Raw genomic sequence first — 25,921 nt, 5'->3', positions numbered from 1 at the left:
TGGGTGTGGAACTAAAACAAACAAAAAGTGTGGGAAGGGCTCTATTTTTTTCATCACAACAGGTTAAGGGGCTATCCTTGTAGGTGCCCACCTTTCTAAAAGCAAAGGAGGGAAGAGGCTGTGCTGAGTCTGAGGGAACAGAGCTCTCATGGTATAAAACTGATTAGTTGGACATCTCTTGATTATATATTGGATTCATTTGTGAGAGAAATAATTTGCCCTGTTTGTAGTCCAAACAAGTGACCTACTATCCACCCAGTAATTGAAAGACATTCTGCTTTCCCAAGAAGGGAAATAGCACTATATAAAGTAAGTTTAGTGGTGTGGCCAAAATGGCACTGACCCCAAGAGAAGGTCAAGAGCTTCAAAGATCCAGAGATTTCTACCTTCATGCAAACGGCTTTTTCATGGGCATACTACATTTTAAAACGAATGATCAATTGGATATGAGTTAAGAATTTGATAACAAACATGTGGCAGTTTTAGAAAAGAAATGGACAGCCATTATGAGGTTACAGAAGAAGGTTATGGATTTAAAGTTGAAGCTCAACCGAGCAGAAGAGGAACTGAAAGCAAATGTATGCCATGAATACAGACAAGATCTGATAGAATGGGTTCCCCTTGTCTAAGAAAACCATGCACTGAACGGTTACAGGAGCTCTGTTACTAAGTGATTTTCCACCCCACATTCACTATTATGGCTTTGGCTTCAGAAAAATGCTACAATTAAAGCCTGGGACTGAGAGTGAAGCTCTGGAACAAACTCTTAAAGGCCACACAGACTCAGTTCAGGATATGACCACCGTGGGAAGTTGCTTGCCTCCTGCTCTACACACACTTCCATCAAATTGTGGGATTTTCAGAGTTCTCTCTGCAGTAGAACCATCTGTGGCCAATGATCACTATGTTTCTTCGGTGGCCATCATGCCCAATGGAGGTTATATGTGTTTGCATAATGGAATACAACCTTAAATATGTGGGATATACAGACTGTATACTGCTTGAAGACATTCACAGGCCACACAAAATGGGTACATATGTTGTGACCAAATCAGGATGACACGCTGAAATCAAGTTTTCCCCATGACCATAATGTGCATGTTTAGGTTGTAACATCTATGCTGTGCAACAGTGAGCTTCAGGAATATGAACATGTTGTGGAATGCATTTTGAATTTCCTGGGCTTCTTTCCATTGTGGAAGCACAGGATTTCTGGTACTGAAAAGGGTGGCAAGCCTGGACATTACTTAAATTTGGATCCAGAAGTAAAATGATTAAGATGTGAGATGTCAGCACTGGCATGAGCCCAATGACCCTCACGGGTCATGATTACTGCAAGTCCTTGGAGCCCTCCAGGGATAATCCTGCAGAGCCTGGAGTAAGCCCTGAGTATAACTGGGATGGCACTAAAACAAGATATGTGGGCAAGATGATATTTTCTTCATCACAACAGGTGAGATGTCATCCTTGTATGTGCCGACCTAGCATTGATACACCAGCACTGAATAGAGACCCCCAGAGCACTGCTAGAAGTGTTCTCTGAGCACAGTGAGTGTGGACCAGGAGAGAATAAAAGAGTTTCTGGCCGTAGATGTAGAACCACTTTGACTTGATTGAATTGTGATTTTTTTCAGGCTCCAAACAGTGCTCCAGAGACCAGGGAGCTCCACTAGCAGTTCTCATTTAGCCGAGTAGGGGTTCAATTGAGGAGCTCAGAAAGTGATATTGCTCAAGCTTTTCAGTGTAGTGGATCATCAGGGGCCACCCAGCAATGGCTGGAGTGCTGTGTGGTGCCTGAAATTGAACCAAGGTGGATTCTAGACACACTGGAATAGTACACTACAGAAGATATAGTACATACAGAAGGTAGAGTATACCTTGCATTCGTTCGACCTGGGTCTTGATCCCCGGCATCCCACATGATCCCTGAAGCACAGCAGGTGTAAATCATTAGTTCAGAGTCAGGAGTAACCCTTGAGCATTGCCAGGTGTGGCCCTAAAACCAGAAAAATAGAACAGTGCCCTAAATATGTATGTGATCTATTAGCCCCAATTTGATTAACTTCTGAAATCCAGACAAAAAATGAATGTGCTGAATGGTGCAGCCTCCTTATCTAAACTCACCCCCTTCCTGGAAGACACACACCATGCTGGAATGGTTGAGGTGGGACACGGGGCTGGAAGTAAAAGGTCAGTGGAAGGTTGTAGGACTTAACTGGAAGGAACTATCCATCTATGTGTTCAATCCCCAGCCCTCCACTTAGTGGAAGATGACTCACCAAGCTGGATCCACTTGGTCATAACAGGAGACTGAGTCTGGAAAGAAGAGAGAGTGGATGGAGATAGTGGATGCTTCTCATGGAAAAAAACTGCAGTTCTGAAATAAACTTCAATCCTAAGCAATAACCCACTCATTTTAATTTTTATTTATTTCTATTTTTAATGAATTACTGTGAGAAACAGAGACTTACAAACTTTCGTGATTACATTTTAGTCATACAACATTCGCGTACCCATCCATCCACCAGTGCTCATTCTCGACCACTAATGTTCCCAGTATCCCTCCCACCACCCTCAACCCATCCTCACCCCTGCCTCTGTGGCAGGCAAATTCCCTTTTACTCTCTCTCCTTTTGGGTGTTATGGTTTGTAATACAGGTAGTAAGTGGTCATCATGTTTGGTCCACAGTCTACTTTCAGCACACATCTCCCATCTTCAGCGAGCCCTCCAAAAATCATTCACTTAGTGGTACGTTCTGTATCCCAGCTGCCTTTCCCCCCAGCATGTGAGGCCAGCTTATGAGCCGTGGAGCGACCCTTGGGCGTTAGTCTCCATTCTGTTACTTTATATTCCACAAATGAGCACAGTCATTTTATGTCTGCCCTCTCTCTGACTCATTTCACTGAGCATGATACTCTCCATGTTTATCCACTTATATGCAAATTTCATGACTTCATCTTTTCTAACAGCTGCATCATATTCCATTGTGTATATGTACCAAAGTTTCTTTAACCGGTCATCTGTTCTCAGGCACTTGGGTTTTTTCCAAATTCTGGCTATTGTAAATAGTTCTGCAATAAACATACAAGTGCAGATGTCATTTCTATTGTTTTTTTTTTTTGCATCTCTGGGATATATTCCCAGAAGTGATAACCCTCTCAATTTATCCAGTATTTGTGGGGTGGGAAAAGGTTGTCACAGACTTCTATCGAAGCCAAATAAAGAACTTATGAAGCTTCTGAAAATGTCTTGGGAGTACTATTCTTTCATAACTGAGTAGTTTTCACTTAGGAAGCTATCAGGAATAGTAAAAATTTAGTCTTTCAACGGAGCAATATGAAAGCAGGTAGGGCATTTATGTTACACTTTGCAGACATGGGTAGGATCTCTGGACCTCATACGGTTCAGAAAGCTCTACCAGGAGTAATCCCTGAGCTCAGAGTCAAGAATAAGCCCTGAGCACAGCCAGGAGTGGCCCCCAAACCAAAATATAAAAATAAGGACTTTATTTACAAGTTAAATAGAATTTTTTTGCAGTTGAATATCTTTTATTTATTTATTTATTTATTTATTTTTATTTAATCATTTTTTTATTAGTGAAAAGGTAACTGCGATAGCACAGCGGGTAGGGCGTTCGCCTTACACGCGGCCAACATGGCCGACCCGAGTTCGATTCCTCCGCCCCTCTCGGAGAGCCCGGCAAGCTACCGAGAGTATTCGATATGCCAGACACAGTAACAACAAAGTCTCCAATGGAGACGTTACTGGGCCTGCTCGAGCAAATCGACGATCAACGGGAGGGCCTTTACCTTTTTTATTAGTGAAACACCATGAAGTACATTTATAGACTTATAAATTTTTGTGCTTGGGTTTCAGTTATACAATGATCAAGTACCCATCCCTCCACCAGTGCCCATCCTCCCCCACCACGGGTCCTAGCATCCCTCCCACCCCCTATCCCCCCCCCCCCGTTCCACCCTGCCGCTGTGGCAGGGAATTCCCCCTTGTTCTCTCTCTCTTCTTTTGGGTACTGTGTTTTGCCAGAGAGGCATTGAGTGGCAATCATGTTTGGTCCATAGACTACTTTTAGCATGTCTCTCCCACCCTGGGAGGGTCTTCACAACACCCTTTATTTGGTGCTCTCTTCTCTATCTGAGCTTCCTTTTCACCTAGCACATGTGGCTGGCCTTCAAGTCATGGAGCAAAATTCCTGGTACTAATCTGAGCCATTCGTGGGTGTTAGTCTCCCGTTTTGTTGCTTTATGTTCCCCAGATGAATGCAATCTTTCTGTGTCTATCCCGCTCTTTCTGACTCATTTCGCTTAACATGATACTTTCCATGTAGTACCACTTGTATGTAAATTTCATAACTTCATCTTTTCTAACGGCTACATAGTACTCCATTGTGTAAATGTACGAAAGTTTCTTTAACCAGTCATCTGTCCTCGGGCACTCAGGTTTTTTCCAGATTCTGGCTATTGTAAAGAGTGCTGCAATGAACAAACAATTGCAGATGTCACTTCGACTATACCTTTTTGCCTCTCTGGGATATATTCCCAGGAGTGCTATAGCTGGGTCAAATGGGAGATCAAATTCTAATTTTTTGAGAATCGTCCATACTGTTTTCCAAAAGGGTTGGACCAGCTTGCATTCCCACCAGCAGTGAAGGAGGGTCCCTTTCTCGCCACATCCACGCCAGCACCGGTTGCTTTGTTCTTGTGGATGTGGGCCAGTCTCTGTGGTGTGAAATGATATCTCATTGTTGTTTTGATCTGCATCTCTCTGATGATTAGTGATGTAGAGCATTTTCTCATGTGCCTTTTTGCCATTCGGATTTCTTCTTTACAAAAGTTTCTGTTCATTTCCTCGCCCCATTTTTTGATGGGGTTGGGTGATTTATTCTTGTGTAGTTTAACCAGTACCTTGTATATCCTTGATATCAACCCCTTGTCGGATGTGTATTTGGTGAATATTCTTTCCCATTCTGTAGGCTGTCTTTGTATTTTGGTCACTGTTTCTTTTGAGGTGCAGAAGCTTCTTAGTTTAAGATAGTCCCATTTGTCTATCTCTGTTTTCACTTGCTCGGCCAGTGGCGTGACATCTTTGAAGATACCACTAACTTCAATATCGTGGAGAGTTTTGCCAACTCTGTCTTCAATAAACATTATGGATTCCGGTCTGATGTTGAGGTCATAAATCCATTTTGATCTTACTTTTGTGCATGGCGTTAGGCAGAGATCTGAGCCCACTTTTTTGCATGTAGCCGTCCAGTTTTGCCAGCACAATTTATTAAAGAGGCTTTCCCTGCTCCATTTCACTTTTCTTGCCCCCTTATCGAAGATTAGATGATTATATGTTTGGGAGGAGATGTCAGTATATTCAACTCTGTTCCATTGGTCTGCAGCTCTGCCTTTGTTCCAGTACCATGCTGTTTTGATTATTACTGCTTTGTAGTAGAGCTTGAAGTTAGGTAGGTTGATTCCTCCCATTTTCTTTTTCCCAAGAATTGCTTTAGCTATTCGTGGGGGCTTATTGTTCCATATAAATTTCAGGAGTGTTTGCTCCATTTCTTTGAAGAATGTCGTGGGTATCCTTATAGGGATTGCATTGAATTTGTACAGTGCCTTGGGAAGTATTGCCATTTTGACAATGTTGATTCTCCCCATCCATGAACAGGGAATATTTTTCCATTTCCTCATGTCCTCTTTTATTTCCCGAAGTAGCGTTTTGTAGTTTTCTTTGTACAGATCCTTTACTTCCTTAGTTAAGGCGATTCCTAGGTACTTGATTTTCTGGGGCAAAATTGTGAATGGAATTGTTTTCTTCATGTCACGTTCTTCTCTTTCACTATTTGCATATAGGAAAGCCATGGATTTTTGGGTATTGATTTTATAGCCTGCCACTTTACTATACAAGCCTATTGTTTCTAGGAGTTTCTTGGTAGAGGTTTTAGGGTTCTCTAAATATAATATCATGTCATCTGCGAATAGTGAGAGCTTAATTTCTTCTTTCCCTATCTGGATGCCCTTAATATCTTTTTCTTGCCTGATCGCTATTGCAAGTACTTCCAGTACTATATTGAACAGCAGTGGAGAGAGTGGGCATCCTTGTCTCGTCCCTGACCTTAGGGGGAAGGCTCTCAGTTTTTCCCCATTGAGGATGATGTTTGCTGTAGGTTTGTGGTAGATGGCTTTAACTATATTGAGGAATGTCCCCTCTATCCCCATTTTGGCTAGGGTTTTCATCATAAAGGGTGTTGGATCTTGTCAAATGCTTTCTCTGCATCTATTGATATGATCATATGATTTTTATCTTTTCTTTTGTTGATATGATGGATTATGTTGATTGATTTCCGAATGTTGAACCATCCTTGCATCCCTGGGATGAATCCTACTTGGTCATGATGTATGATCTTTTTGATGACTTGTTGAATTCTATTGGGTAGTATTTTGTTGAGAATCTTCGCATCCGTGTTCATCAGGGATATCGGCCTGTAGTTTTCTTTTCTTGTGGTGTCTTTGTTTCCTTTTGGTATTAGAGAGATATGGGCTTCATAGAAACTGTTTTGGAGAGTTTCTGTTTTTTCAATTTCCTGGAAAAGCTTGAGAAGAACTGGCAATAGGTCCTCTTTAAATGTTTGGAAAAATTCGCTAGTAAATCCATCTGGACCTAGGCTTTTGTTTTTGGGAAGACTTTTGATTACAGTTTCAATTTCCTTGATGTGAATAGGTCTATTCAGGTACTCTATATCTTCTTGACTCAGCTTTGGGAGATGATAGGAATCCAGGAATTTATCCATTTCTTCTAGGTTTTCTTGTTTCGTGGCATACAGACTTTCAAAGTAGTCTCTGATGATCTCTTGAATTTCTTTAGTTTCTGTTGTGATATCCCCATTCTTATTTCTGATTCGATTTATTAAGGCTCTCTCTCTGTTTCTTTGTGAGTGTTGCTAGTGGTTTATCTATCTTATTTATTTTCTTGAAGAACCAGCTCTTGGTTTTATTGATCTTTCGGATTGTTTCTTTGTTTTCCATGTCGTTGATTTCTGCTCTAAGTTTTATGATCTCTTTCCTTCTGCCTGATTTAGGCTCTTTCTGTTGATCCTTTTCTAAGGTCTTGAGCTGTGAGGTCAAGTTGTTTATGTGCATCATTTCTACAGTCCTAAGATATGCTTGCAGAGCTATAAATTTTCCCCTTAATACAGCTTTCGCTGCATCCCATAAGTTATGGTAGTTTGTGTCTTCATTCTCATTTGTTTCCAGGTATCTTTTGATTTCGTCCTTGACTTCGTTCTTGACCCACTCATTGTTCAGCATCGAGTTGTTTAATTTCCAGGTGTTTGATTTTGTTCTCCGTGTCAGTGTGTGATTCACTTCTGTCCTCAGTGCATCATGGTCTGAAAAGATGGCTGATACTATTTCTATCTTCCTGATTCTGTTGAGGTATGTTTTGTGTCCTAGGACATGGTCTATTTTGGAAAATGTTCCGTGCGCACTGGAGAAGAATGTGTATTCTTTCTTTTGGGGGTGTAAAGCCCTGTATAGGTCTATAAGCCCTCTCTCTTCTATTTCTTCTTTCAAAGCCAATAATTCCTTGCTGGGTTTTGTTCTTGTTGATCTATCCAGAGTTGATAAGGCGATGTTGAAGTCTCCAAGTACTATTGTGTTGGTAGCGATGTCCTCCTTAAAACCTGTTAGCAGTTGTTTTAGATATTTAGCTGTTCCCTCATTAGGTGCGTATACATTTAAGAGTGTGATTTCTTCCTGCTGTATGTATCCCTTGATGAAGAGAAAATAGCCTTCACTGTCCCTTCTAATCTTTTTCAATGTGAAATTAATGTTGTCGGATACTAGTATGGCCACCCCAGCTTTTTTGAAGGAGCTGTTTGCTTGCAGGATTGTTTTCCATCCTTTGACTTTGAGTCTGTGTTTGTTCTGGCTGTTGAGATGAGTTTCTTGTAGGCAGCAGAATGTTGGGTTCTGTCTCTGTATCCATTTTGTCTCTCTGTGTCTCTTAAATGGTGAATTTAGACCATTGACATTGAGAGAGAGTATGGTTATGGGGTTTTGTGTCATTTTCTGTAGGGTGTATTGTGGTTGTAGGGTTTGTCTTGTCTTTTAGTAGCCCCTTTAGGCCTTGCTTTAGGTTTGGTTTTGAGTCTATGAGGTTCATGAGCTGCTGTTTATCTAGAAAATAGTGTACTGTTCCTTCGATTTTGAGGGCGAGTTTAGCCGGATAGAGTATTCTTGGTGAAGCATTCATTTCAGTGAGTTTTTTGACTATATCTTGCCACTGCCTTCGGGCTTGTAGGGTTTCCTCTGATAGGTCTGCTGTGAATCTAAGGGGTGCTCCTTTGTATGTGATTTCCTTCTTTGCCCTTGTTGCTTGCAGTATTGTGTCTCTATCGGCAGCATCAATCATTCTAACTATGATATTCCTTGGCGTGTTTTTGTTGGGGTCTCTTTTAGCTGGCACCCTTCGGGCTTCTTGAACCTGAATGATTGCATTGCGGAGCTCTGGGAATTTTTCAGCAATGATTTGTTTGACAGTGTTTTTTTCATTGGGATTGTTTCCCTGAGCTTCAGGTAGTCCCATGATTCTAATGTTGTTCCTTTAAATAGAATTTTTAATCTGATTTTTTTCTTTTTGTGTTTTGGTCCTCACCTGGCGATACTGAGGGGTTACATCTGCTTTACACCCAGAAATTACTCCTTGAGATACTTGGAGGCTATTTGTGATGCCAGGGATCAATCCAGGGTTGACTGCGTGCAAGGCAAACACTGTACTTGCTGTACTAACTCTCTGGCCTCTTTGTTTTATTTCAGTGGGGGTAAACACATTGTTTCTCAGGGCTTACCTTTGGCTGTGCTCAGGAATCATTCCTGACTGGGTCTGGGGACCATTTTGCATACCCAGGAGAGGCCCTGGGTCGACCACATGCAGAGCAACCACTCTGCCCCCAGGGCACCGAGACTGTGGATATGGAGCCTGAGTGACAGTTCTGCGTGTAGAGTGTTTACCTCACCTTGCTTGAGGACAACTAGGTTTGAGTCAGGGTATACTACAGGGTCCTCTGATCCCGCCAGGTGAGATCTCTGAGCACAGAGTCAGGAGTAAGCCCTGAGAACAATTGAGTGTGGTCAAAAAAGAAAAGGAATGGCAGGGCATAGGGAAAGGAGCTGGAGAGAAAACAAGACCCAGGAAAGAGGATTGTTGGGAGGTGGGCAGCATGTGATCCAAACCAGCAAGATTTTCTAGGCACAGATATTCATCTATGATTGGGAAGTTGCCCAAATATTTACACACTGTTTATATAGATAAAAGAAGAAAACAGTACATTTTTATGCATGCTCCATTAAGCCTTGCCACTTTAACTAGTAAACACTGGTTCAACTGCTCTTAGACTCATGTTGAAAATTGAAGCTCACTGCCAGGAGTGATTCCTGAGTGCAAAGCCAGGAGTAACCCCTGTGCGTCGCCGGGTGTGACCTGCCCCCCCCCCCCCAAAAAAAAAACAAAATAAAACAAAAAAGAAAATTTAAGCTCACATATATACATTTCCTTATAAATGAGAGAGATAACCTTTTGACTATTTGTTATTTTGAAATGTGCATCACACACCCTAAATGACATCAAAGACAAATAGTGGTTCATACCATGACACCATTGATGTAAGTTTAAATTCAACTTGGAAGTCACAGTACTATACAGTTTACTCATTTAAGAAGAACACAAATAAAAGTTTATCTAATGTGGGAAATGATTTATTATTAGCATCTGAGACATGCAGTCATTTTCTCATAAAAATATACAACTGAAACGTCCTTAACTGACTTCCTATTGATTTGGCAAATGTGTCATGACAAAAATTGCAAAGTCTAATCCCAAATAGTTACCCCACTTGCCCAGGAGATTTTTATTTTGTTTTATTTTGTTTTGTTTTGTTATTTTATTTTGGGGCATAATCAACAGGGCTCTGTACTTACTTTTGATTCTGACCTCTGTGATCACTCCTGGTAGTACCTCAGGTACAGTGTTGGGTACCAGGGATGGAACTGTGTATGCCACATGCAAGGCAAGAACACTACCTGAAGTACAATCCCAAAACCTACTACAGAAGATTTTTGACTTATAGCCTCATTATCTAACATCCTTATAGATGATTTATAAATTGATTTAAGTGATGTTACTTAATAGATGTTTCAGAAAAAGTCCTTCTAGCCACCATTTCACCCATAGGAATAAATAATTCAACATAAAACGAAGCTGCCAACTATTCAGTTTAGTGTCCCAATTCAATTATTTTAACTATTACCCTTTTTTGAAAAATATTCTTGTGGAGTTTATGCCCAATTCAATCAGCTTAATCAATGGCTGAATAAATAGCAGTGCCCCAACATTATATAAAAATATTCTTATTGAATCACGGTGAATTACCAAGTTAAAAAGCTCTTCACTTTTTAAAAGTCTCAGGCATACAATTTTCCAACAACAGTCTCATCAGAAGTGCTGATTTCCTCTTCTAATGTCCACAGATTTTATCCTGGCCCCCAGCCTGCCTCTATAGCACGCAGTTTTCTTTTTCTTTTTTTTTTATATCCACTCCTATTTTATGCATCATTGTTTTCAATATTGTTACTTATAGGATATAAACATGCATATCACTTTACCTCATTTCAGGATCTAGTTCTGGTCCAGAAAGGCCCCTTTCCTCTATTATTGCTGTAGTGATCCATTCCCTGAACTCGCACCTCTCTCCACACCCATTCCACCAGTAAGAAGCTTCCTACTAAGGACCAGTTCTCCTGCTCTTTGCTGCCCAGATTGTTAAAGCCTATGGCACTTCTAGACCAAGCATGTAAATGAATATTTTGAGTTTAATGTTTAAGTACTTCAATCTGCGTGCAGTATAATTTATACGTGAGGACAATTTTTATTTCACCAGAGCAAATGGATTAAATGTGATGTGGTGAGAGTGTTTCCAGAGGAAACAGGGAGACCCCAAATGAGACTCAGTAATGTCTCTGGCACTCCCAAATCTTGATGGTATGATCAAGGCTGCTAGTCACCACATAGTCTTATGGATGTCCAAAGTGGAAGCAAAATGATCGTTCACTTTGCTTATCTTCATACATCGCCTGTTCTTAAAATCCCATCTTGTCATCAGTGCAATTCAAGATGACAGTTCCCAGGGAATGGAATCAGACCACACACCCAGTTATCAAGACCAGTGAGGGTCACAAATGTTCATGCCAGTGGTGACATTCCATATCTTAATCATCTTATCTCTGGATCTCTGAATCTCTGGATCCATCCAGAAGAGTCACTTTTCTCAGTACCAAAACTCATTGCTTCCACAGTGGAAAGATATGCACTTTCTGGAGTCCACAAAATGCGGACCACAGCATGCTCATGTTCCTGAAGATCGTTTTTGCACTGCATGGTTGCTAAAATCCAAACACACACAGTATGGCCATGAGAATAGCTTCCTATCAGAGTACCATCTTGATTTGCTTTCACCATACATACACACTTCGTGTAGCCTATGAACGTTTTCACGCAGTAGCCTGTCTGTATATTTCATATCTTTAAGGTTGTATCCTATGAGGCAGATGCTATATAACCTCCAAATGGCACGGTGAAGAAACATCATGATCATGGTCAGAGGTGGTTCAAATGCAGAGAGAACTCTGAAAATCCCACAATTTGACAGCAGTATCTGCAGAGCAGGAGGCGAGCAATTTACCAATTTGGTAAAAAAAATAGTCTGAACAGAGTGTGCACTGCCTTGAAGAGTTTGTTACCAAGATCCAATCTCATAATCCCACGATTTAATTGTAGCATCTTCTAAGACAAACCCATAATAGTGAATACGGGGTGGAAAACCAAGCCAGTAACTGGGATCCTATAGCCATTCAATGCATGTTTCTCTAAAACAAGGGAAACCTAATCTATGCCATCTTGTCTGTCCAAGTTGTACTTTGCGTTCAGTTCTTCTTTTGCTCAGTTTCATTTGAATTCTAAATTTATAGCCTTTTTCTATAAGCTTAACAGATGTCCATTTATTTTCCAAAAGTCCGGAATATTTGGTATCTAATTCTTGACTCATAGCCAATTCAGCTTCCATTTTAAAAATGAAATATTCTTGTTCAAAGCTATTTGAATAAAGGTAATCAGCTATCGCTCTATGTAATTCTTCTCATTGTTCAGGGTCGGTGCCATTTTGGCTACAGCATTAAGCTTATTTGATGTAGTGCTATTTCCCTTACAGGAAAATAAAATACTTTTTAATTCCTGGATGTATAATAGGCCACTGATTGGACTCCAAACATAAGAAACTGTTTTTCACAAACGAATCCAATCTATAATCAAGAGACACCCAACAAGTCAGGTTCATTTTGTGAGAGCTCTGTGCCCTCAGTCTCAGCAGAGACTCTTCCCACCTTTGCTTTCATAGAGTAATGGGAGACTGGTGATTAATAGGGGAAGGAGGAAGGTAAGAGGGAAAGAGCAATGAAGACTGAGCCCAGTCCCTGAGAGGGGTAGAGGCAGTCGAGCACAGATTCCTGAGACTTTACAGGACCTAAGACCAGTCTTGGTTTCCTCTCTCACACATATCAGACCACTTCTCTCCTTCCCTTTCTCACTACCTAGAATACACCTGAAGGTCTCTGCTTCTCAGATCACTCACTATGTATCTCTGCCCCCTGACTCCACAGCCACCCAAACTCTAAATCTACTTCTTCCTGGCTCTTCTAATAACCCTCCCTTCATGTGTCCACAAGAGGCCTCGTTACACATCTGTATCTCTAAGTTCATAGATGTTTGAGAGTCCCTGTCTTCTCAGGATGTTCTGTTTCCCTTGTTTGCTAAGAATACTGTCCCATCAAAGAATCCTCACTGGCCTTTGAGGCTCAGGACTTCAGCCATCCATCCTCCACACCATGGCACCCAAATGTATATGACTGTGACATCACTAAACATGTTGCCATGAGTCCTGCTGTTATGGTTGCATTCTGTGCTAAAGCTTAAAGTGATACACTCTCTGCTCCCACCAGGACTTTGCCCTCTGTAGGACAAGAGGCTCTAAAGTCATGGAGATTTGGTCAAAATGCAAATACAACCATAAATGTCAACAATTCTTAATGGATTTCAACATGAAAGCCAGACAAAAGACGCAGTTGAGATTTTTCTAGGAGGCCAATGAAGGAAATGGTGTGACTATTGCATAAAACACTTTATTTTTGCAAAGCAATACAGTGTCCTGCAGACACTGCAGGAATAGATGCATAACAAAAGGTCATTTTCCTGTCAATGGATTTCCAACTAGTAGAATCTAACAGATTTTGAAAACCTGATGTCTTATGAGGGGGTTGCTTGCTTGAAGAATTATCTTCCAAACTTTGGGTTAGGTTTGTTATTGCTCTGACTGTTCAAATGTTTTCTTGTGGGCAGCCGAGTGATGGTTTCAATTTTCTCATCCATAATGCCACTCTGTATCTCTTGATTGGTGTATTTAGCCCAATGACATTGAGAGAGATTTTGGTTATGGAGTTTTATGCCATTTCTTTGCAGGGGTTTGGCGTGTTTGTGGGGCTTGTCTTGTCTAAAATGGCTTGTTTAGTTCTTCTTATAAGGATAGTTTTGAGTTTATGAATTTCCTGAATTTTTGTTTATCTGTGATGTTCTATTTTGTTCCTTCAGATATGAGTGAGAGTCTGACCTGGTAATGTACTCATGATGAGGTATTCATTTCAGTGAGTTTTTTTCACTCTATCCCACCACTTTATTTGGACCAGCAGGGTTTTTTCCTCATAAGTCTGATATGAGTCTTCAGGACACTCCTTTGTATATAATTTCCTTCCTTGTTCTTGCTGCTTTCAGTATTCTATCTCTATCTGTTGTTTCCTTCATTCTCACTAGGATATGCTTGGAGTATTTTTCTTTGCATTTCTTGTAAATGGTACCCTTCTTTCATCCTGGATCTGTGTGTATGTACTCTTCAAACCTGGAATCTTCTCAGCAATGATGTCTTTGGCTGTTGACTTTTATTCAGGGTTGTCTTCTTAGTCCTCTGGGACCACAGTGATTCTGATGTTATTTCTCTTCGATTCATCTCAAAGTTCTCTTACTATACATTAGTTTCTCTGGAGGCTTTCTCCCCATCTTCTGTGGTTGTCTGGTGATTTAATGCACTTGTTCTTGGAGCTCACTGATCTTGTCCTCAGCAGCTATTACTCTGCTGTTGAGGCCTTCCAGGGAGTTTTTCATTTCACCGACCAAGTTTTTCAGATCAGTCATTTTCTGTTTGTAGTTTCCCCATTTATGTCCCCATAGCCTCTTTAATTTTATTGGAGGTGTATTCCATTGCTTCCTTGAACTCCACATACAGTCCCAACAATTCCTCTCTAAAGTCCTTATCAGAGAGTTTTATATATAGCTCATTTTTACTGATTAAGTCTTCTGGACTAGCATCTTCACTCACTTAGACTGGTTGTTTTCTCTGTTATTCTACTATTATGACCTTTGAGTTTGGTGTTATTTCTTGTGTGTTGTTGTTTGGTTTAGTGCCTCCAACGAAACCTCATTTATATACATATAAATCCTCTTTATACATTTACTACGGTAAGTCATGGATAGGTGAGGAAATGCATGGTCATAGTACATAGCAGAGCCACAGTGCACTTCATCGGTCAGAGACAATCCTGACCTGGGAGAAAAAATGGTGATCCTGAGTACAATGCAGACCCCCTGACTGCTGAGCTTCCTCATTATATTGGGGCTGGGAATGGGCATAGCCAATCCGGGGTCCCTAAGCAGTACTCTCCTTCCTTATCCAATTTGAGGAACTAGGCCTGTCTTATTGGTTATGTAAGATTATGCTGTTTAATTTTCATATCTGTTCCCCAATTTTCAGTGTTTGCTAATTTTACTACATTACACTCAGATAATAGACTTTATTTAATTTCCATTATTTAAAAATTAGTTCGTTTTATGACCTAGAATATGGTCTATTCTGAGGAATAGTCTATGTATCCTTGTGAAATATATAGCCAGCTACTATCATATAATTGGTATAAAGATGTAAGTCTAATTGGGTTGTACTATTACTCAATTTATATTTCCAGTTAATGTTCTGCCAAATTGTTCTAGCCAAATTGTTCTAGCCAATTTGGGAAATGCATTATTATTGAAGTCTCACAGCTGTTGTAGACGTAAATTTTATTCTAAAATGGACGTTCTTCCATTTATTGGTGGGTGGGGCAATTGGGCCAAGACAACAGTGCTCAAGGAGGATATTGGGTGAAATACTTTGGGATTGTTTTTGGAGTAACAAAATGAAACCCAGGACTGCCACATAAATTCTCATTAACAAAATGAGTCCATAGGAGAGGAACAGACATAAAATGGTTGCACTCATTTGCAGGATATATAAAACATATTATGAGAATAATACCTAAAGGAAACAAAAATGAAGGTCAGGTAGGAAGTTTGCCTCAACAGGTGGGGAGTTCAATTAGGACAGAGAGAGAACCACTATGAAAATGATAGATCGAAAATGATAATTGAACAAGATCTAAGTGCTGAAAGGAGGTAAAGTGATATGCATGAGACCTTTTGTTAACAGTATTGCAAACCACAGTGCCTAAAAGGTAAAAAGGACAAAGGAAAGAAAAGAAAATTGTCTACCATAGAGGCAGGCTGTAAGGGGTAAAGGAAACTAGGGACATTGATGGCAAAAAATGTACACATGTGAAAGAATGGTTTCAGAAACATTAAATATCTTTGTAACTCTGACACATTTAAAATTTTCAATTAGAATTAATATCATTTTAAATAATATTAAATATTTGTTATAAATTATTAATGTTAAATATTTAAATGATAAAATAATAAGTTAAAATTATCATTTAGGAACAGAAATTTCCTCAAAGAAGTATTAAAAATGGCCAAAGGGCATATGAAAAATGCTCTACATCACTAATCATTAAGCAGATGCAAATCAAAATAACAATGAGCTATTATCTCACACCACAGAGACTGGCACACATCCAAAAGAGCAAGTACAACCTGTGCTGGCACCAATGATGAAAGAAAGGGACTCTCATTCATTGTTGGTAGGAATACATACTGGTCCAGCCTTCTTGGAAAATAATATGGACATTACTCAAAAAACTAGAAATTGAGCTCCAATCTGAACCAGTAGTATCACTTCTGGGAAAATATCCTGGGCGCACAAAACCACAGAGCAGAAATGCCATCTTCACTTTCAGTGTTCATTGCAGCACTATTCACAATAGCCACAGTCTGGAAACAATTTCTCCGGAGTGCCTGAGAACAGATGACTGGATTAAGAAACTATGGTACATCTACACAATGGACTACTATGCAGCTGTTAGGAAAAATGAAGTAACTAAATTTTCTTACTTGTTTTGGAGCGATAGCACAGCAGTAGGGCGTTTGCCTTGTGCGCAGTGGGCCCAGCCGAGCCAGGTTCGATTCCTCCACCCCTCTTGGAGAGCCCAGCAAGCTACCGAGAGTATATCGCCTGCACAGCAAAGCCTGGCAAGCTACCCGTGACGCATTCTATATGCCAAACAGAGTAACAACAAGTCTCACGATGGAGACATTACTGGGCCCGCTCGAGCAAATCGATGAACAACGGGAGGACCGTGACTGTGACTGTGACTTTTTTTGTTGCTTTTTTTGGGGTCACACCCAGCGATGCACAGGGGTTACTCCTGGCTCTGCACTCAGGAATTACTCCTGGCGGTGCTTTGGCTTTGGCAAACTGTATGAGATTCTGGGAATTGAACCCGGGTCAGCTGTGTGCAAGGCAAATGCCCTACCCGCTGAGCTATCACTCCAGCCCTAAATTATGAATGGGTGGACATGGAGAGCATTATGCTGAGGGAAGTAGGTTAAAGGATAGAGACAGAGAGAAAGTGACTGCACACATTTGTGGGATATTAAAAATATATTATGAGACTAATATTCATGGCAAGGAAAAACTGGGTCAGAAACACTGATCAATGGTTGGAATCTTGCCAAAACTGTTTGGGGAGTGAAGGGCAGTTAGGATAGAGAATGGATTACTATGACATTAATAGAAATGATCACTGTGGACAAGAACTGAGTGTTGAAAGTAGATAAAGGGATAAATATGATAATCTTTCAGTATCTGTCTTGAAAACCATAATTCCCAAAAGTTTAGGGAGAGAGAGAGAGAGAGAGAGAGAGAGAGAGAGAGAGAGAGAGAGAGAGAGAGAAGAAAGTGCCTGCCATAGAGGCAGAAGGGTGAGCAGCAGGAGGGAAATTGGGCACACTGGTGGTGGGAAATGTATACTTGGTGAAGATACAGGTGTTGAAACATTATATGACTGAAATCGATTATGAATAACTTTATAACTGTGCCAATGCTGTGATTAAGAAGTTTCAAACTCAAATATAGCACACTAAAATAGAAGAAATTGCCTGTAACCAAAAGTTTAAAAAATAATAAAATGAAGTAATATATAAAGGTCATTTAAGACATTTAAAAATTTCCTTTTTTATCAATAGTCAATAAGCATTTTTCTAGTACTCATTATGTTCAAATCATTAATATGCTATTATTTTGCCCAAAGGAAAAATCATATTAATATTGGAAAAGAGATAATATATAATGAACAGTAAATAGCTAATGTTATTGTGATCATTAAATACTTGAAATAACTTGATTTGAATAACATTTTTAATTAAATATTTTTAAAAAATTTCCTCACTATATTTAAACACTGTAGTTCACAAAGTTGTTTATGATGATTTGTTACAGGAACTCAATATTCCAACACCAACTTCACCACTACCGTCATCTTCTCTCCACCATTGTCTTCATTTTCCCATCCACCCTTCAAGTCTGCCCTGTAGCAGGCCCAGAACAATTAATTTTATACTGCTTATTACCACCATAAGGCTACTGGACTTTTACAAAAATACTCTAGGAAAAGAAACTTTGTGAACATTGTTTTATTTCCCCAGGGGAACTTTAATTTAGGCTAGATACTTGGAATTCTGGGACTCCCCTCTCCCCAAGACTAAGCTCTTCAAGGTCAGTGCAGAAAGCAGATATATTTAGGGCTGCCTTGGGTTTTGGCCCCAGAAAGGAAGGGTATTTCCAAGGGAAAATGCTCTCAGCTGTAGGAAGTTTTCTAGACAGATGTAAGCTGGCCACAGCCCACAGTACCATAGACCAAAGAAATAATCTCAGGGTCTGTCCTAGTGCTAGTAGAACTACTGCTTGCTACTTGCACGCAGCCTTTCAGTGTTCATTCCCACTTGGTCCCAAAACACTATCAGGAGTAATTCCTGAGTGTATAGCCAGAAGATACCCGTGAGTATTATAGGAATGGCCCCAAAACAAAACCAGAAAAATTTAGGTCCAGAGAGACAGTAAAGGTGTCAAAGGCTTAATTTGCAAGCTGTCAATCCTGGTTTGATCCTTGGCACTCCATATGGTTTCCCTAGCACCTTCAGGAGTGACCCCTCAACACAGCCAGCTGTGTGATCCCCAATAAACAAAAATTAAACCATTTTTCAAGGGAATGAAGGATCTATGGGGAGACAAATACTGCTAGTCGGGGGTGGTGATGTGTGACCAAGGTGATAAAGTACATACTTAGCTTGTTTGAAGCTCTGAGTTGATTCCAAACCCTCAAGGATCCCTCATGGGGCCCTGCTTGCTCTCAGCACTATATACTATACAACAATAGCAACCAAAAATACATCTGGCTATTAATACAGTGTATTAAAATAGCTCCTGTGGAAATAAGTGGCATTGCAGTTGGTGGGCCCCTACAGGGGTGGCTTATGTGAGGCAGGGAGGAGTGAGAGTCACTTTCTCTGGGTTCTTCTTTGTCAACCCAGGACTGACTGAAAAGGCTGGGACTAATAAAGTCTGCAATGCTCCTCCGCACGACACATACCTCAAGTCCCGCCAGCCTTTCAAGACGGACGTCAAGTCATGCCTGACATCTGTATGGTCTTCTCAACATGGGAGTTGATTCCCACAACCGCTCTTTTGAGGAGCCATGGAATCAGGCTGGAGCAAGAATTACTCTTTGCAGAAAAGAAAAAAACATACCCAGGCCTTACAGATTCTTTGTCCTATCATGCAGAAAGAAATTTCAGGAGGACGGGTGTTCTGACTTAAAAGCAGATTTTATTTGGAATCCTTAAGAAAGGAAAGGAAGGAGAGAAAGTGTGAGAGAGTAACATGTTCAAGAGAGAATACACATTTTTCCAAAGTTGGGGAGATCCCGAGTACACATCTCAAGAAGCCAGATACAGGTGCCACATTTGCTAAGGCTCCACATGTGCTTGACCACATAGGCACAAGCAGCACGTGGGTTCAGGCAGTATATATGTGCCCTTACTTTGTTCAAAGTGGTTTTCATAGGATTTCTCCAACCTTCCCTATATGGGTCTTTCTAGCTAAGTAAGAGTTTGTTGCTTGGATGGATGACAAGGGCAGTAGATTTGGTATGATCTTCTATGGAACTCCTTTTCTTGACTTTTGTTTCTGCTGGATCTTCTTTCAGAGGATGGGTCCAGACTTTTGTGGTCTGGAGCGCTCCAGGTAAAGGTCTTATCGGGTCTTAGTTGCTGTAGCCACGGGTGGGTCCTGACAATCTTAGGACTAGGTTGTTTTACTGCTCCCTAGGAATTCCACTGCCACGGTGGCATTGGGGGTTGGTGGTACTTTCCTAGTCTACCTACTTACAGCAGCATAATCTGGGAGAGTTGAGAATTCAGATATATTGTGATCCAGCACTGTCATGCCTGAGATAGGCTTCCCTGTGTTCTAAAAGGGACATAATTAATTGTTATTACAGACTATTTTTGTGGCATCCTCTGGTCTAGAGCAACAGCTCTACTCACTGGACCCTGAACTACCTAAATACATAATAATCTCCTTTTTGATAGATATCTTTGTTATTAGCCATAAGGGTAACTCTAAATGCTTCTCGGGAGACCAGACACTGCTGGTGGAGGCCAGGCATTGTTGAGGATTGAACCCAGGACTTCACATATTGCAAGACACATGCTCTAACACTTCGCCATAATCCCAGCCTCATTGGTATCTCCTATTCTCCTCTCATCTTCCCTGTCACCTGAAATGATTGCCTCTCCTTTGTTACTGAGCTGATTTTGTAGAATAGGTTGCATAGATGTCAGAGATATTTATATAACGTTTTACCTGTTTCTTTCTCTTTTTTGGTGGGGGGAGGCAGTTGGATGTGCTCAGGAATTACTCAGGAATTATTCCTGATGGTGCTCAGAGGAACATATAGGATGCCATTGGTCAAATTGGAGTCTGCTTCATGAAAGACCAACACCCTACCTTCTTTAAAATCTCTCCATCCAGGTTTGTTTATTTTTAGGAAAAAAGAGAGGGCTGGGGGAAAGAGTTCAAAGGGCTGGAGTGTAGGCTTTGCATGCAGGATGTCCAGGTTGATCCCCAGCACCACATGGTTCCTCAGGTACCACCAGGAGAGACCCCGGAGCACTGGTGGTGGGAAATGGACACTGGTGAAGGGACAGGTGATGGAACATTGCATTACTGAAACCCAATATGAACAACTTTGTAACTGTGTATCTCACTGTGATTCAATTAAATAAATGAGTAAGATAAAATAAAAAACAAAATGTATCATTTCCAAAAGATAAAACTGTCTTAATTTTAATAAAGGACTGTTTAGGGACTAAGTGATAATAGGGTTCGCCTTGCATGAGGTTGACCCAGGTTTGATCCCCAGCAATCCGTATGTCCCTCAACCCCTGCTAGGAGTGATCTCTGCGTGCACCACCAGGAGTAACTCCTGAGCATTATTAAGTATGCTCCCCACCTAAAAAAGACTGTTTAAACGTGATGACTAGTTTCCCTCTCCCTTTATACTCTTCTAATTTGACCCTCATGATAAATCCTATTTTGAGCAGCTAAAGGATTCTAGAGACATTATACATGTTCACCAAAAGGTTTTTTGTTCGTTGGTTTTGGGGCCACACTAGGCTGTACTCAGGGCTTATTCTTGGCTAGGGGTGCTAGATATTGAACCCGGTCAAACATTTGCAAGGCAAAAACCTAAACCATTGTACTATCACTCCAGCCCTCACCCAAAACTGTTTTTTTGACTGTTGTTTTTTCTTATTTTTTAGACAAATCTGGCAGTACTCATTGCTCTGCCATTGGTATACACTTAAGGGATTAACTTTGGCAGTCTTGGGGAAACATATAGGTTGCTGGGAATACAACCTGGGTCTGCTGCATGCAAGGCAAACACCATAACCACTGAAATATTGCTCCAGACCCTACCCAGAAATTTTAATATTGTAGATTGTAGACATAATTCTTTCAGCTGTCTGTATGATAAATAAGAACCTTCAAGAAATTCCACCTGATTAATGACAATTAAACCATTTTTGTTTTTTTTTATATTTGGGGACACACCCTGGCTTTGTGCTCAGGTTTCACTCCTGCCTATGATCATGGGACCTTATTAAGGACCAGGATCTGAACAGCAGTTAGCCTTAGGCAGGGAAAGCACCTTTTCTACTGTACTTTCTCTCCATCCCTGACAAATGAAATCTTTTATCTATCCAACTACCAATTCCACAAAGGCAAAAGCAACATGTCACCTAAGGCATTTAATAAATTGCCCATGTCTGGTTGTTTGTTGAGAAACAGGGTCAGACATAGACCTTCAGTCTTGAAAGTAACCCTTTCTCCTTTGGTGAAATAGCAGAGATCATTATGTGAGTAATAGAAAGGAATCATAGGACACATTAGAGGGTCTGGAATGAGAGTACAGCAGGTAGAGTGCTTTAAAATGTGGTCGACCCAGGTTCAGTTCCCAGCAACCCTGATGATCCCCTGAGCCCACCCAGGAGCCAGAAGTAGGCTCTGAGCAACACTGTGTATGACTGACCCGCCCCGCCCACCAACAAAAATCCCAAAGCAGGAAAAGGAGACATCAGAGAAAACACTAGACCTTTCGATTTACTCCTTTAGAAGATGATTGGAATTTGAATTTTAAATAGACTTTTGTGCATGAAGAAAGATGATTGAAGTCATTCAATGAGACTCACTGCTGAGAAGTTAAACCCCACATCAAATTCCCTCAGGCATTGTCTGATGGAAGTGGTCTCAGGGGAGAAATAGAACGAGATCTACAGTGCTGATAAAAAGTTAGTTATTGGATCCACCAACAAAGAGGAGAGGTCAAGAGGGAAAACAAGATCCTGGCTAGCTTCCGAGAAATGGCACACAGAAAAATGAAAGGAAAAGAAAACATATAAGGATTTTCAGGTGATTAAAAGAACTGATTTTTCTAACAACACATAAATTTTCGGTGCCTTATTTATTAAAAGATTCACTGTATCACTGTCATTCTGTTGTTCATCGATTTACTCGAGCAGGCACCAGTAACATCTCCATTCATCCCAGCCCTGACATTTTAGCAGCTTCTCCTTACTCGTCTTTCCCAATGTTTCCATATTAGAGGCTTTTTCAGGATCAGGGGAATGAGACCCATTATTGTTACTGTTTTGGGCATATCAAATACACCATGGGTAGCTTGCCAGGCTCTGCCGTGTGGATGGGAGATTATGATGTGAAAACAAAAGTTTTACAGTGCATCTCTGCCTTCTGTTTCCTTTTTTCAGTCCTTCAATAAAAAGCTGCTTGTTGAACTTCATAAGTTCTTTGGGATATATTGGATTGGACCTTTTTTGGATATAAAACTGAAATTCCAAAGAAATTCTGCACCTTCCTTGGTGGGGAGGAATCACTTAGAGGTAGTGCTGGTGTGGTGAGAAACTTAATTCACAGCTTGTGGCACTGGGCCACTCATAGCCCTATGTGATACCTGTACTCCATAACCATCCCCAGACCTCTGCTGAGTTATCACCTCTCTATTTGAAAAGTGTAAATGAACTTGATCAAAGCCTACAGAATACTACTTGTATTATCAAAACAAAGGCACTGTTAAAAACAACAAAAAACTGGAATTTGGGACTTAGAGAATACAATATATGTCTGCCCTGGAAATTATTTTGTGGGGTTGTGTTCCATCCTCTGCCCCAAAACGAATCTCCAAATCAAAAAGAAAATTAACCACTGACTTGTTGCACTACAAATGTGAACGTTTGTTTTTGCAATTCCAAATTAGTGACTTCAGATGGTTCTTGCAAATATCAGATAGTGAGAGGTCAACTATTGTGGAATTTTCAAAATTCTCTCTGCATTAGCACCTAGAACCATCTATGATCATGATTATGATGCTTCTTCAATGGCCATCATGCCCTTTGGAGGTTATATAGCTTTTGCCTCACGGGACACAACTTATACTGCATGAAGACATTCACAGGCCACATGAATGAGTACTATGGTGGAAGCTAACCAGGACGGCACACTGATAGCAAGCTGTTCCCATGGCTATACTGTGTATGTTTCGGTTGTAGCAATTATGCAATGTAACAGGGAGCTTTGGGAACATTAGCACGTTGTGGAATGAATTTCATGGACTCCAGAAAGTTCATATACTTTCATTGTGGAAGCGATACATTCTGGTACTGATAAAAGTGTGAGCCTGGGCTTTTTTTTTACTATTTGGATCCATAGATAAGACAATAAATATGTGATGTGTGTGTAAGCACTGTTGAGAGACTTATGACCCACGTAGGTCATGATAACTGGGTGCTTTGGGCCCGGTTCCATTCTCTGGGAACCTTTATCTTGAGTTACCCTATGACAAGACTTGATATGTATGGAATTATAAGAACAGTCAATGCATCAAGACCATCAAAACACATGATCATTTTGTTCTTTTCCTTAGATGTCCATAAGATGTTCAGCTCTATATAGACTGGTAACATTGATCAAACCATCAAGGTATGGGAGTGTAAGAGACCTCACTACATCTCAGTCGGGATCTCTCTATTTCCTCTGGGCACTCAGTCACCACATCATGGTTAATCCCATTAAATAAAAATTGCCTCACATATAAAGTATTCTGGATTCAGCTTGAGATCCTTAAACATAACACTCAAAATACTGATTTACATGCTTGGTCTAGAAGTTCTATAGGTTTTAACAACCCAGGAAGCAAAGAGCAGGAGAACTGATCCTTAGTAGGGAGCAGCCACTGGGGGAGGATGTACTGGTGTGATACTTCAGGGAATGGATCAATACAAAAGTAATAGAGGGAAGGTGTCATTCTGAACCAAGACTAGGTCCTGAAATGAGGTAAAGCGATATGCATGTTGATACCCTAACAGTAACAATATTGGAAACAACAGTGTATAAAATAGGAGTGGAGAGAATAAAAGAAAGAGTGTGTGTGCTATAGAAGCAAGCCCTCTCTCCCTGCTGTAGTATGGCTCTGACCCCAAGTTCTGCCCACATTTCAAACAAGCTAACACCAGAGAACAGGAACTTCCAAGGGCCAGCTGAATCAGGGCAACATAGCATAGCCAGGGAGTGCATTCAGGATGTCCTTATAATTGTCAGTCTCACTTTGTAGCCTTGGTAACTGGGGTATGCACCTTAGTGCACTCCTTTACTTGAGGTGGTCTCTACTTTCTTTGCAGATGATATTCATGTGAATTATGTTTCACAAGGGCGATGCCTGGGCACAGAGCCAGAAATAAGCCCTGAGAAATTCTGGGTATGACCCTCAAACCAAAATAAAACAAAGGGATATGGGCCCGGAGTGATGGCACTTGGCGATGTATTTGCCTTGTCTGTGGATGACCTGACTTAGATTCCCAATATCCCATATGGTCCACACAGTACTGACAGGAGTAATTCTTGAGTGCAGAACCAGAATAACTCCTGAGCACTGCGTATGGCCCCCAAACCCGGAGAAAAATAAAATTAAAAAATTAGACACTAAAAAAATTAGACACTAAGAAATAAAGAAATATGGGGATGGGCCAAGAATTGCAGGTAGGGATTTTGCCTTGCACGGGGCTGACCCAGTTTTTATCCCAGCATCACTTCCAGAAATGATTCCTGAGTATTAATGCAGGAGTAATTCCTGAGCACCCCTGTGTGTGACCTAAAACACTAAATTATAAATAAATAAATACATCACTGTCAGTGTCCTCTGTTGTTCATTTGATTTGCTCGAGCGGGCCCAGTAACATTTTGAGACTTGTTACTGTGTTTGGCATATCAAATATTCCAGGCTTTGCCGTGCGGGTGAGATACTCTCGGTAGCTTGCCAGGCTCTCTGAGAGGGGCAGAGGAATGGAACTCGGATTGGCCATGTTGGCCACGTGCAAGGCAAATGCTCTGCCCAAATAAATACATAAATGGAATTATTTACCTAAATGAATAATGTATTTATTTGGGCTGTGCTATCGCTCCAGCCCAAATAAATACATAAATGAAGAAATTAAGAACGTCTCTGAAAACCAAGCCAGAGCACAAGATAATCATAACCTAGAAGGTGGATGGAATCAAGATAATTTCAACATTGGACAGATCTAGGCAAAAATATCATGATTTTTGCAAGAACAAATATTCATGCAGGCATGGCATTGATGGAGTGATGTGGAAATGGGTGAAAGGATCATTGTAGAAACTTTGAATGCCTGAAACCCAATCATAAATTACTTTGTAATATTCACACAGGCCTTAGGGAGATATTGCGAGTTATAAATGACATACCACGTAGTGATACACACCATACTAAGTTCCCCAGACAGTGTCAGTTGTGATGCTTATCACTCTTTTTTCTCTGGACACAGTGGTCAGTCACCTGTCATGCTAGGCAAAAGCTGATTCTATGTGATGGTCTTGCCCTGGAGGCCAGACTGCTCTATGAGCCACTAGTCCTCATATTCATTGAATAGAACTTTGAGAACCATTGGAGT

General features: G+C 40.7%; 1 pseudogene; it reads left to right on the top strand.

Moving 5' to 3' along the window:
• The first annotated feature begins 332 nt into the window (after positions 1-332).
• Positions 333-24,017, top strand: LOC130034150 (platelet-activating factor acetylhydrolase IB subunit beta-like; annotated as a pseudogene).
• Positions 24,018-25,921: the final 1,904 nt, after the last annotated feature.

Source organism: Sorex fumeus, unplaced genomic scaffold (genome assembly GCF_029834395.1).
Source record: "Sorex fumeus unplaced genomic scaffold, SorFum_2.1 ptg000058l, whole genome shotgun sequence".
NCBI lineage: Eukaryota > Metazoa > Chordata > Mammalia > Eulipotyphla > Soricidae > Sorex > Sorex fumeus.
This window is presented reverse-complemented; position numbering and strand designations above follow the sequence as displayed.